Source organism: Xyrauchen texanus, chromosome 42 (genome assembly GCF_025860055.1).
Source record: "Xyrauchen texanus isolate HMW12.3.18 chromosome 42, RBS_HiC_50CHRs, whole genome shotgun sequence".
Taxonomy (NCBI): Eukaryota; Metazoa; Chordata; class Actinopteri; order Cypriniformes; family Catostomidae; genus Xyrauchen; species Xyrauchen texanus.
The window spans coordinates 11,851,268-11,865,229 of record NC_068317.1 but is presented as its reverse complement, the minus strand read 5'-3'; positions in this window follow the sequence as shown (position 1 = coordinate 11,865,229).

Here is a 13,962-nt window from a genome sequence, read left to right as displayed (position 1 = left end):
CTCCTTGCCCAGTAGATGTCGAGACACATGATGAATACATATCGCCAAAAACAAAAGAAGAACTCTTAGGAGACAAGAGTGCTTAAGAGGGCTGTTTGAATTCATTGATCTTTTTCAATAGGTGTTTCACACCCACACCTATCATATTTCTTCTGAAAACATGGATTTAACAACTGGAGTTGTATATATTACTTTTATGCTTCCTTGGATGGATTTAACCAATGGAGTGAAACTGATTACTTTTATGCTGCCTTTATATGCTTTTTGAGCTTCATAGTTTTGGAGCCTATTGACTTGCATTGAATGGACCTACAGAGCTGAGATATTATTAAAGAAATATATTTTGTGTTCAGCAGAAGAAATGGAAGCACAGCATAGTTCTAGCGGGAAGACTAGCAGCTGTACATCATCACATCATTAGCTGGGTAACTCCTAGCCAATCGCATGTAAGCCATTGCTTTATAAGTCTGCTCACAATCTATCACATTGCTGTTTCAGTGTGCTAACACGGAAACCTCCACCATCCCACCACCACCAGTTGAGCCCTGTCCTGCACAGGGGTAGGCTCCTCGCCCCTGCTTCCTATCTCCGGCAGGATATGATGGTTCCGAGTACAACTCCCTCAGATGGCCAGATGGGGCCTACGCCAAAGAGAGACATTACTTTTCTGTATCTTAAACCTCACTCAAGCCTGCGTGTCTTCCCGATAGAAAGAAATTCCTTCACATTTGGGATGGCATTAGGGTGAGTAATTTATGAGAGAATTGTCATTTTGGGAGAACTATTCCTTAATGGATGTTGCAGAGACAAAATAAAAAAATTATAAAAATGTGACAGGATTCAATTAGATCTCTGAGCCTGGTAGTTTGTTTATTGAGTGAAAAAACAAATATACTCTGCTTCTTAATTTATCTCCTTGGATCGATTTAGATCCATTTGTAATTGCATGCTTGAAATTAAATAAAAGTGTGTTATTAACACAGGTCATATTAAATTCAAAACATATTAATCCATGTCAGCTGAGGTTATCCCTGGATAGTTGACCACTCATCATGATAATGCAATTCCCATGATATTCTTTATACTCTGCCTTCTCCATTTAAGCCTCTTCTCACCTATTAGCTAGGGGACATGAGATGGCCCAGAGTTCAGTTCGAGGGACAAGTATCCTTTGGAAATCATTGAAATACAAGCATGCATTTTGGTACAGAAGTTTACCACATTGTACCAGCCTTTAAGGCTGCTATGTTAACGGCTACTTAAGGTGGCTACGGCTTTGCTGTTGAGTCCAAAATAGTTTATGCTGCACCATCTTTCTATAACAGCCAATGACGGATTCACCGATCAAACTGTGCTAATATGTGCCCCACAAACAGTTCAGATCAGGCTGAAATGATCAGGGACCTTGTTAAAAAATAAATTTCAGCCACTCTTTTATAAAAATTGGAACCTTCAAAAGCCTTAACCTACAATGCCTTAAGAACCATTTATCCTTCTTTTCAGTCTAAATTGATTTGCAATTGAATTACCCAAATTATTTAACTTATACGCCAGCACTTTGAGCAAAAGTCTGGAGGTGTACTTGCATGTCTTTGCATTTCCTTGGGTTGCTTGGTTCTTTGGCGTTTGTAGAATGTTCGTTCCGCCGACATATTAAACTCTGTTATGATCTAGCTATTGTCTGGATGAAGCGAGGCCTTCTGCAAGGAGGACTTGTGACTCCCGTTGGGTGTCTGAACCGTAGAGCAGTGAGTGGCTTCCTCGGGACTTTGGTGTTCCAAGTTTTCCTTGGACTCTACGTGGCATGGAGGAGCTGGCAGAAGCAAGAGACGCTACCAAAAAGAGCATTATAAGAGCCAAGTTCAGCAAAAGAGGAAGATCAAGAGAACAGTGCGTTCTTCCTTTGGTAAAAAAGTTTTGAGGTGAAATTTCCCACACCCTAAAGGTGTCCTGAGTCAATCAGAAGCAACTTTCTGGAGACACATGGTCGACTGGTCTGTCCTTTTCAAAAGTTGATCACAGATGCCTCAAAGGCATGTTCAGGGGGTGGTGATGGTTACCTGGTGCTCCTCTGCAATTTATTGGCACCCAAACACATGGCTGTGTTTGGATGCCGGAATTTGCATTGCATTGATAAACACAAAGAAAATTGTTGTATGAGTTTAAAACTAGGGAGAACACACAAAATTTGGATAATAATTTGACATATTAAAATGACTCTTATTGATGACAAATATTTTAACCAGAATTATCAGTGGTTCCATACGCTTTATCTCTATTCTGTAAACAGTAGGAAGAAAAATGTTAGACAGAGAATTAAAAATGAAATTGGAAATAAACAAAGACTAAATGATCAAAATCCACCAGTAAATATTCTATTGTTATGCTTAATAACACACAGTTGCACAGTCTGCTGCTCTGCTAGGGAGGTGCCATGGGCCAGTGCCCACGAGAATACCACACTTCTAGTAGAGTGTGGATGAACCCGCGGGGGAGAGGGGGAGGGGGCACGACCTGGGTGTGATAGGCTAGGGGATAGCATCAACAACCCAATGAGCTAACCTCTGATTGGAGACTGCGTTCTAAAGCAGACGAAAAGCTGCTCAGTGCATCTAGAGCCCAGCGTACAGTCCACATGGATATGAAAAGCACGTACCGGACACAGCAACGAAGATGCTGGGTCTGCCTCCTCACGTGGCAGCTTCGCTTGCAGGTTCATGACCTAAACCCTGAAGGGGGTTGTATGAACATAGGGCACATAGCCCGGTCGTGGTCTTAGGATGAGGTGAGCATTTGCCAGACCGAACTCCAGGCAAGTGTCGCTGACAGAGAACGCTTGCAGGTCCCCAACCCTCTTGATGGAAGCGAGCGCGATCCGGAGGGCCATCTTCAAGGAGAGGGCTTTGAGCTCGACTGAATCAAGCGGCTCGAAGAGGGGTCTCTGAATGCCTGAGAGGACCACTGAGAGATCCTGGGAGGGGAACAGGATTGGCCGGGAAGGGTTCAACCTCCTGGTGCCTCTTAAGGAGCCTGATAATCAAATCGTGCTTACAAAGGGACTTGCTGTCAAATGGTGAGCAAAAGAGTCCAAGCCAGACAAGAGAACATTATTTAACATAGAAATGTTGTCCTCCAGAGGGTCAGTTGGAGAAAACAATTTAAAGAAGTAAATAAAGTAAGTGAAATCAGAGAGATCAATGGATTTCCATTTGCTATCATTTACAGTGCGAGAAGAGGAAATATAAGTGTGTGAGAGTTCCATATAAAAAAAAAACAGTGAGACAGCCCTAAATCAGCAGTGGTAAACTGAGACACAAACAATCCATTTGCAATCACAAGGTCTAATGTGTGACCTTTATTATGTGTAGCACAGTCTACAAGCTGGTTCAAATCAAAGCACTCCAGTAAGGACAAAATGTCCTTTGTCATTACTGAGTCTTTAATGTCTACGTGGATGTTAAATGCCTTGCAATTTTTTTAGCCTTTGATAAAAGGTGAGCATAGACTATACTGTACCCCTGCAAAAAGTGATACCAATGCAAAAAGAAAGTGCTTAAGTAAAATGTGATGAATGAAACAAATGCAGATCAAGAGGTCAATGGTAAAAAGTGAGTAATTATGTTATGTTTGATGCCGAAGTTTCTGAGCTTGCATCAAAGCAAACAACACATTTCACACATCATTTCCATGATTTATGAAGCTTCATTTGAATGAGTAGGCCTATTCCTATTTCTTTTGAAAGAAGTGCTAATACCAGCACAGGTAGTATCCCAATACAGTAGCACAAATACCATCACTTACCTAATAATAAAATTTAGTCAAAGCACATGTTGTAGAAGAGTTCAGTTGCAATGTTTTACATTAAAGCAGTAGATATCAGTAAATTAAATTGTGTACAGAAGCTTAGAGAACAATTGCAGCATTAATACATTAGTCATAAAAGCCCCATATCTTAAGAAGCTTCATTCCCTTCACCAATAGCATTAATAGTAGCAATTAACCAAATGACTCCATTACTACTAAAATGTTGTAAATAAACATAAACATTTACATGATTGGGAATAATAGTAAATACACCCCTGTTTAAATGGATTATTTGATGTATTGAGCAAAAATTTGTCAGGTCGTACTCCAAATTTGATGACTTCCCAATTTACAAATACTGAAATTCACAAATAAGTTAAGCAAAAAAAATATTTTTCTTGAACATACAGCAATGAACACCACTATGTGGCAGCCGGGGCATGGTAGAGCGCCCGTCTGGAGAGAGAGAAAGTGGTAAGGGTGCTTAATCCTGAGCTAAATTATGTCTAATGCCTGTCTCTAACTCCAGCGAGCATGGGAAGAGAATAGCAGTGCAGACTGTTATGGTTCGAGCATGGAAAGGAGGAGCCGAGAAGCAATAACACCGTTCAGGTAAGGCTTTATTTTCTGCTTCCAGCACACCTTTTCACTCTTCTTGGTGCTTTTCTGAGCTCACTCAGGTAACTTTATAAATAACCAAAAGAGTCTCATTAAACATAAACTTCTTAAACGACCAACAGTTCTTTAACAATCATCAAAAAAGCCAACACTGGACTGACGTTTTGTTCTCTCCTTGTCTCTGGTGGTGACGTGGCCTTTTATATGCCACTCACTGGAATTAGATTCAGGATTTAGACATAATTTAGCTCAGGTGCAAGTGCCCTTACTGTTTTCTCTCTCTCCAGACAGGTGCTCGACCATGCTCCCGGCCACAGGACAGGGACAGGTCTAGGAGGCGGAGCTGAGGGAGGCTCTGGAGCCGAATCTGAGGGAGGCTCTGGAGGCGGAGCTGAAGGAGGCTCAGGAGGCAGAGCTGAGGGAGGTTCTGGAGGCGGAGCCGAGGAAGGCCTAGGAGGCGGAGCTGAGGAAGGCGGAGCCGAGGATGGCTCGGGAGGCCCGGGAGGCGGAGCGGAACCATGGAAAGCTCTGGGGGCTCAGGAGGCGGAGCCGAGGAAGGCTATGGAGGTGGAGCCGATGGAGGCTCTGGAGGCTGGGCCGAGGAAGGTGGTGCCGTAGGAGGCTTTAGGGGTGGAGACCTGGAAGGCTCTGGAGGTGGAGCCCAGGGAGGCTCTGGAGGCTGGGCCGAGGAAGGTGGTGCCGTAGGAGGCTTTAGGGGTGGAGACCTGGAAGGCTCTGGAGGTGGAGCTGAGGGAGGTGGCGCCGTAGGAGCTTTCAGATGCGAATACCTGGTAGGCGCTGGAGTCTCTAGGGGCAGAGCTTTAGGAGGCTTGGGAGGCTCTGGGGGCAGAGCCGTAGGAGGCTTGGGAGGCTCAAACACCGTGGTGGACACTGGTGGTCAGGGAAGCCGTCCAACTGAAGTAAGAGGCCTTCCGGGATTTGTTGTCCCGGAGGTCTCCGGAGGCAGTTGCAAGGTACCGACAGGCCCGAAGGACTGCGGCCTCGGCCGTGAGGGAGGCAAAGCAGTGGGTGTGGGAAAAGTTCGGAGAAGCCATGGAGAAGGACTTTTCGGTCCACACCAAAGTTCTCCTGGAAAACCATCCACCACCTTAGGAGGGGGAAATAGGGAACCATCCAAGCTGTATACAGCAAAGATGGGACGCTGTTGACCTCAACCGAGGAGGTTATTGGGCGGTGGAAGGAACACTTTGAAGAACTCCTAAATCCCAACACGCCCTCTATGCTAGAGGCAGAGCTGGAGGATGATGGGGGATCAGATTCTATTTCCCTGGGGGAGGTCACTGAGGTAGTCAAACAACTCCGCAGTGGCAAAGCCCCGGGGATTGATGAGATCCGACCAGAAATGCTCAAGCTTTGGATATCGAGGGGGTGTCATGGATGACACGCCTCTTCGACATTGCGTGGAAATCTGGGACAGTGCCTAAGGAGTGGCAGAATGGGATGGTGGTTCCCCTCAAAAGGGGGATCAGAGAGTGTGCCAACTACAGGGGTATCACACTTCTCAGCCTCCCTGGTAAAGTTTAACCCAAGGTGCTAGAGAGGAGGGTTCGGCCGATTGTTGAACCTCGGATTGAAGAGGAACAATGCGGTTTTCGTCCTGGCCGTGGAACGATGGACCAGATCTTTACTCTTGCAAGGATCCTGGAGGGGGCCTGGGAGTTTGCCCTTCTGGTCTACATGTGTTTTGTGGATCTGGAGAAGGCGTATGACCGGGTCCCCCGGGAGAGACTGTGGGAGGTGCTGCGGGAGTACGGGGTGGGGGGGGTCCCTTCTTAGGGCGATCCAATACCTGTACGTCCAAAGCGAGAGCTGTGTCCGGGTCCTCGGCATGAAGTCAAGTTCATTCCATGTGGGGGTTGGTCTCCGCCAAGGCTGCGCTTTGTCACCAATCCTGTTTGTGATATTCATGGACAGGATATCGAGGCGTAGTCGGAGTGGGGAAGGTGTGCGGTTCGGTGGGCGGGGGATCTCATCGCTGCTTTTTGCAGATGATGTTGTCTTCATGTCATCATCGGTCCATGACCTTCAGCTCTCACTGGATCGCTTGGCAGTCGAGTGTGAAGCGGCTGGGATGAGGATTAGCACCTCTAAATCTGAGGCCATTGTTCTCAGCAGGAAACCGATGGAGTGCATATTCCACGTAGGGAAGGAGGTATTGCCCCCAAGTGAAGAAGTTCAAGTACCTAAGGGTCTTGTTCACGAGCGAGGGGGCAATGGAGCGGGAGGTTGGCCGGAGAATCGGTGCAGTGGGGGCGGTATTGCACTCGCTCTATTGCACCGTTGTCATGAAAAGAGAGCTGAGCCGGAAGGCAAAGAACTTCTCACAGCAAGAACTGGCAAATCTGGTGCAGTCCATGAGGAGGGTGGTTGGCTTCCTTGGCTCCTAAAAATGATTTAGAAGAGAATTATATATCTTATACATACATGACATTTTCATATAAAAAGGCTCTGACAGCATAAAGTCATTCAGTATGGTTTTAAAGGAATAGCTCATCCAATAATTATAATTTACTCTTCATTTATGAAAAAGGAGTTACAGTTTGGTCTGTTCTCACACAAAACTGATTGGATCGCTTCACAAGACAGTCATATGTATTACCTTAATGCTGCCTTTATGTCCTTTTTGGAGCTAAAAGATTTGGTCACCATTCACCTACTTTGTGTGAACAAACAGACATCATTTTCCATTAAAATATCTTTGTTTGAATTCTGTGGAAGAAAGTCATAGGAGTTTGAGATGACATAAAGGTGAGGAAATGATGAGAGAATTACTCAAGATTATAATTTTTGGGTGAACTAATTCTGTAATTTAATGCATGATAGTGAGTATACTACTACAGTCTAAATTGATATTTCCAATTAAAACTCTTAGCTGAATAAAATAACTTGTCTTAAGGTAAATGTATTTGTGAAGCACCTAATGTGTCTAAGACTTTTGAACATCACTGAATAAAAATAATGTAAAGCTGTGCCTCAAAGTTTACATACCCCTTGTATGTTTTTCTTTAAAATGAGCAAAAACAAAAATGTGTTTTGTTTTTTATTCAATACTGTATAACAGATATTGAATTATGCTCCGTTAGAAAATAATAATTAAATATTTTAAAAACTCTTTTTTGCCCCTTTAAGCATAAATTATCATTTGTAGCCTTTTGACATAGTTGATTATGAGCCCCTAAATTGTCCTGAGTGGCAAAGTTAGATCAGCCACTGTGGTTGAGAGATCAAACGAGAAGTGCTATGCACAAACATCACAAAAGGCTATAGTCATTGACCCTGAAGGAGGACACAAGATATTAAGAACCAAGGACTTGTAAACTTTTCAAAAGGATAATTTGCAAATTTAGATATGATCTAGATTAGTGAAATGTATGTACATATCTGTAATATCAAATAGCTACATTAATGCAGTACTAAAAAAAAGCTACTTTTATGCTAAATTAAAAAAAAAACATCTTGTAGATGCTGCAAATGATGTAAATTTACATGCAGAACTGTATATATTATTAAGATGAATTTACCTTGTAGGTTCTTCAGTTTTTCCCACTTTTTGGCTGGGGTTACCACACCAAGCAACCACATCTCTTTCAGTACAGTTATGTAGTGCATGTAATGTAATGATTTAAATATGACTAATTACACATATCAAATGAAACTGAATGTAATCTGAAAAGTAATCTACAGACTCACTCCCATCCAAGCTGGGCTGCATTCCTGCTGCCAGAGAAGAGATGCCCATTGGCCATCCTGCTCATTATGAGACATGTTACGTCTTCATCCATCCCTAAAACAATTGAAAATCTTCAGTACATTATTTTCTAAGGCGTATGCAAATACAGTAGTTACATGTGATAAATAATATATGTGAACAATCCAACAAATGATAATTTGTTGCGTAAAATCTCGACCGTACAAAAGACCCTTGCTTTCGAAAGTTTTTATTTTAATTTTTTGCCTGGAGCACTAACAAACACCTGCTCTCTCATCTGTTCGCAGTGAGAATGAGGCTTCACTCGGGGTTAAGCAATAGCTGTAAGTTCAGCTGCGCTATCATTGAACAATGCAGATCTATAATGCATTATTATAGGTTGATCACTTAATCAATGATAACGTTGCACAAATAACATATTTATTATTTCTCCCTTGGTATGTTTTTTTTTCACATTATGAATATATTTTTATTTTGCACTCTTATTTTCTTTGTTCACGTTTGGTTTCCTTTTATTTCCTACCAGTCCCTGGTAATCAGGGCAGGGCCAGGTTTACAATTTCTGAGGCCCCAAGCAACTGACCAACCCAGGGCCCCATTTCGAAAACCTTTGCTTTAATGACATAAAACTGATTTTAAATAATAGTTTAAATCAGGAGTTGTAGCCAAGTACATTCAAAATGTTTAATTAAATAAAAATCTAGTTAAGGATAATTAATGCATGCTTTCCAGTTTTTCCACAATGCAGTGATAAAAAACAATATTTACCTACATATATTTTTACAAAACCTCTTTTTTTTCTTTCTTTCTTTTTTTTTTTTGGTGAACAGGGTGTGCAAAACTACTTCACAAAAACATTTTGGAATTCCGTTGATACAGTGTAACAGGTTCTTTAACTCTCTTTGGAATGAGGAAGCGGAGACCAGACTACTTTTATCTTTTAATTGTGCAAGTCACTTTTCAGTGTCACAGCAATCTATACACACACAGCAAGTGTGTGTCACTCTTCTCCCTCTGTGGCTCTCAGCTTCCCTTTTGTCTCTCTGTCGTCTCTCACTGCAACACAGAACAGCTGTTAGTAAATTAAAGGTGTAACCCTACCGCACTCATCTCCGATCTCGCTCTCATTCACAAATCTACACTCGATCATGCCCCCACCTCCACATAACCCCGTCACCTGATTCAGGCCGGGAGCCATCCGGCCTGCCCGCTACTTGAATAGTCCTACGGTAATAGCCAGCTAGCCCCAGAAACTGTCTCACCTCCTTTTTGGTCTTGGGAAAGTCGTAATAGCTGCAGTCTTATCAATTTGGGGACACACCTGCCCATAACCCAAGTGTAAAGGCAGATACCATACATCCACCTACTCAATTGTACACTTTTTTGGGATTGCCGTGAGTCCAGCCTACCACAACAATCTCTGTGGACAGCCCTCAGGTGCTTCATGTGCTGCTGCAAATCATGACTGTAATGATGTCATCCAGATAGGTAGCATGCATACGTAGTGTGTGGGTGGAGGATTCTGACCATGAGCCACTGAAACATAGCTGGGGCCCCAAACAAACGGAAGGGTCAAAAACTGGAGTAATTCAAACTGAGTGGAAAATATATATTTTTTTCATGGGACATGGGAGTCAAGGGAATCAGCCAATATCCCTTTGACAAATCCAGTGTTGATTAAAAGTGAGCCGCGCCTAACCGATCTAGCAGTTCGTCAATACGAGGCATTGGATATGCATACAATTTAGACACTGCATTGACTTTTTGAAAATCCACACTGAACTGAACCATCGACCTTAGGTACTAGAACCATTGGGCTGGACCAGTCACTGTTGTATTGCTCTATTACTCTCATGTTATAGCCTTAATTTCTTCCCCTACCACTTGTTTCTTGTGTTCGGTAAACCAAATAGGGCGAGTGTGTACCACCACCCCTGGTGTTGTCACAATGTGGTGTTTTCTGAGATTTGTATGATTGGAGAGGTGAGAAAACATCAGAAAATTCTGCTTGCAACTTGGCAACCTCCATGACTTGGGGTGGAGAGAGGTGGTCTCCACATGGAACTGGGGCCCCATCTCTTCCCTCTCCAGAACCACCATTGGGACCTCCTCTCTCCAAATTTTGCCATGCTCTGCCCCTACCTGTTTGTTTTACCTCATAGTCGACATCCCCGACCTGCCTTATTACCTCAAAGGGTCCTTGCCACTTTGTGAGTCATTTAGAGCTCAATGTGGGTAATAATACGAGTACCTTATCTCCCGGTCGCATTTTATGAAGCTCATCACCCTTAATGTACAGCCGGGTTTGACGTTCTTGAGCCTGGAGCAAGTTCTCTTGTTTTACTCATCCCAGTGTGGAGTTTTACTCTCAGGTGAAGAACCTTTTGCTCTCTGAAGGTCCCTCCTCCCAATTTTCCCTCAAGTCATCTAAGAAACCGTGAGATCTGCAGCCGTACATTAATAAAAAAGGGGAAAACCATGTAGAGACTTGTGGGATCTCTCGTACTGTGAACAATAGGGGTTAGAGCCATTTATCCCTATTTCTCATATCCTCGTGAACTAACTTACAAATCATGTTTTTAAGGGTCTGACTAAATCGACCAGGCCATCCATCTGGGGATGGTAAACACTGGTATTAATCAATTTAATTCTAAATAATTCATACAGTTTGCAAAGTGTACGTGACATAAACGTAGTGCCATGGTCAGTTAGGACCTCTTTCGGGATCCCAACTAGGGAGATCATTTTAAAGAGTCTGTTACACTGCATGCTGAAATGGTGCACTGCTTCAGGGTATCACATTGCATAATCCACCAAGACTAGTACAATGCACTGCCCCCCATGCCAGTTCTTTCGAAGGGGATCTCGGTCAATGGAAGAGGGTATAATTAAGCTTTTGGAGTGGCCGGTGGATTCACCATCTGACATTCGTGACATGCAGCACACTACCTGCCTACATGCTCGGCCTTTAAAAATGGGCAATGAGATGGTTCGGTGTCTTATCTTGTCCTAAATGCCCCGCCATCAGATTATAATGAGCCACCTGGAAGACCGTTTCCCGGCAGCTTTTCGGAATTTACCTCTGGGGTCGACAGATGCGCAGGCGCATCTTGCTGGATTATTTCTTCATAACAGTGGAAATAACTTAAAATACTCTGTTGTTTTTTGGCATACAGATAAGTGTAAGCCATCATTAGAAACTATAAAGGGTCTACTTTTATATGTGTAAATATCTGTTCGGGTGAAAATGTGTAAAATGTGCTGTAAATATGCCCGGTCTATGAAGTGCATGAATGTGTAAATTCTTGTGGTGTACTATCTCCGGTAATGGCCCCTTTACCCTTTATTTCAGATATTAGGTAATTCTTTTTACATACTCTGGATTTACATAATCCATACAAATGTATGTGTCTGTATGGCTTTACAAAAATGTGTTTTTTTTGCTTTGGCTGGGCAATATTACATTTAGTGATTGATAATGCTAATAATATAGTTATTTGTGTAATAAACAAGCTCACAGTTGTTTGTTTGTTTGTTTGTTTTACGGCTATAAGAATGATAGCGATTAGACACCTGTTGCAAAGAGAGCCAAGACAAACATTCAGGCAAGCAACAGGCAGTCCACTCTGTCATGGAAAACAGAAACTGATATTGACGTGGTTCCACAGACTCTGATATTCCTGCCTGCACAGAAACCAGGATCACAGACTCCTGCTGATGTACACACTCCCCAGAGTCTCTGTCAGCTCTGTGCCACAACACCAATGGCGAGTGGAGCAAATATAAATGGATAGATGTCAGCATCATTGAGTTATACTGCTACATTGACCTGCTGTTTTACATGGCCATGGTGAAGGTGAGCTCCATCAGAGACTACTGGTGGCAAGATAGTCTTTTCTCTGTGCCTTTTCCTGCCACAATCATTTCAAGAGACAGATACCGCACCATTTCATGGAATGTGCACATGAGTCACCCAGATGCAGACAATAACAATTACAGAAAAAGGGGCACAGCTGAACATGACTGTCTTTTCAGTGTCAAACCTCTCATGGACACTATCTGTCATGCTTGTAAAGCCACGTATCATCCTAAAACAAACTTAGATGTGGATGAAAGAATGGTGGCATGTAAAGCAAACACAGGAATGGCACTGCACATGATAGCCAATAAGGTGGGGCTTCAAGTTGCTTGTCCTTGCTGATTCATCAAATAGATACACTGTGGACTTTTCTGTGTACACAGGAAAAAACTACTTTCCCACAGGGTATGGACTATCATATGATGCTGTGACATCTTGTTTGGACTGTAAAGTTTTAGGCTCTGGGTACCATGTGTACATGGACAATTTCTACACAAGTCCAAAGCTTCTGACAGATTTGTTTGCCATGAGGTTTTGTGCTTGTCGGTCTTGCAGAGACTATAGGATGGACTGCCCACAGGATGCAACTAATTCACTCTCAAAAAGATCTGCCAGGGGATCCATCAGGTGGATTCGGGATGGACCTCTTGTATTTGTGAGGTGGATGGACACATGAGAGGTATCTATCTGTTCTACCATCCATTCTGCTTATACAGGTGAGACTGTGCAGAGGAGGGTGAAATCAAAAGATACATGGAGGACAAAGACATTTCCATGTCCTGCACCTGTGACTGCCTACAACAAACACATGGGGGGTGTTTTCAAAAATGGCACAAATGCATGGAACTGTATTCTCAAATCTATGTCCTGTGAAATTTCACTTCAAAGTTTACAATGGTTATGTGCAATTCTATGTGAGTGAGTAGGCTACGCATAGGTGGATGAGTGGGCTCATAAAAACCATCCAACTTCGGTAATACTCTTTCATCTTGCACTGTCCCTGTTTGCACTTTTGTCCTGAATGTCTCTTTTGCACTGTCTTTTGTACCATTGCTCTATGTGTTGTTTCATGTGTAAATCCATTTATCAAAGAATCCTGAAAGAAAAATTGTACACAACTGTTTTCAGCAATGATAATAATAATAAATGTTTCTTGAGCAGCAAATCAGCATATTAAAATGATTTCTGAAGGATCATGTGACACTGAAGACTGCAGTAATGATGCTGAAAATTCAGCTTTGATCACAGAAATAAATAGCATTTTACAATATATTAAAATATAAAAGTTATTTTAAATTGTATAAAACATTTCACAATATCACTGTTTTTGCTGTATTTTGGATTAAAAAAATGCAGCGTTGTTGAGCAGAAGAGATTTCTTTTAAAAACATTTAAAAATCTTTAGTGTAGGTCTAAATGTTTTAAGTAAAATCTTTATGTAAATAAAGCGTAGTCAGATTACTTCTTTTAACTTCAACGTGATTTTGTGAATAAGCTACAAACAATACATTCAATCATAATATCTCCTCACATTCATTCTCTCTCAGTCACATTCCCCATTGATAGGCCCAGGGAGGGGTCTTTGTCTCCTTAGGTATGAATCACACCAGTATTCATGATCATCCATGCCTCCTCGCATATGGCCTTTCTAATACTAAAACTGTCTTACAAAAGTGAAATGACTATATTGTTTTGTTTGAATGAGTGATCAGGATGGTTTTCACATCATTTTGTTGCAAAAACTCTAGGCTACAAGATCCTGTAGGTATAATGATCAAATATTTAGTATGTGTTATATGGCCTTATTTCAGTGACTGAAATTAAATGTTATTTTCTCAAAAATACAAACATGTACATACATGTTGCTCACATATTATTGTAGACCAGTTTGTGCTGAATACGGTGCTATCAGACTTTAGCCATTAATATGTGATTAAGCAACTGAAACTCA